Raw genomic sequence first — 453 nt, forward strand, 5'->3', positions numbered from 1 at the left:
CGTGTCCCTTCTGCCCTGAGGACTCTTCGTATGGACACAGCGCTCCAGGTGAGGCCTCTTCAGCACAGGGCAGAGGGGCAGGATCACATCTCCTCACCTGCTGACCGGAGCCTGTCTGGGTCCCTCTGGCTGGCGTCCCGTCCCTCTGCTGTGTCGCCGCTCCCCACAGCTCGGTGTCGTCAGCAAATTCTCTGAGGGTGCGCCCGACCCGCCGGTGCTGTCACTGATGCAGATATTGAAGAGTCCCAGCCCCAGCTCGGTGCTCTTTCCCAGCACAGAGGTGAGACTGTGATGTTGGTGTTGGTAGCGGCCAGGATCGTTCTTTCTTCCCTTGTCAAAAATGGGTGTGATGCTGCCTTTTTTCCATTCACCAGGGACTTCACCTGATTGCCATGACTTCTCAAATACCGCTGGGAGTGGCTTGGCGATGACATCACCAAACTCCCTTACGAC

At 58.1% G+C, this 453-nt stretch overlaps 1 long non-coding RNA gene across 1 annotated transcript; it reads left to right on the plus strand.

Annotated features, from left to right (window-relative positions):
* Positions 1 to 453, plus strand: LOC104915806. The gene is made up of 3 exons (XR_796465.1): positions 1 to 48; positions 170 to 280; positions 375 to 453. It is a non-coding gene; the product is annotated as an uncharacterized LOC104915806 (long non-coding RNA).

This window comes from Meleagris gallopavo, unplaced genomic scaffold (genome assembly GCF_000146605.3).
Source record: "Meleagris gallopavo isolate NT-WF06-2002-E0010 breed Aviagen turkey brand Nicholas breeding stock unplaced genomic scaffold, Turkey_5.1 ChrUn_random_7180001852419, whole genome shotgun sequence".
NCBI lineage: Eukaryota > Metazoa > Chordata > Aves > Galliformes > Phasianidae > Meleagris > Meleagris gallopavo.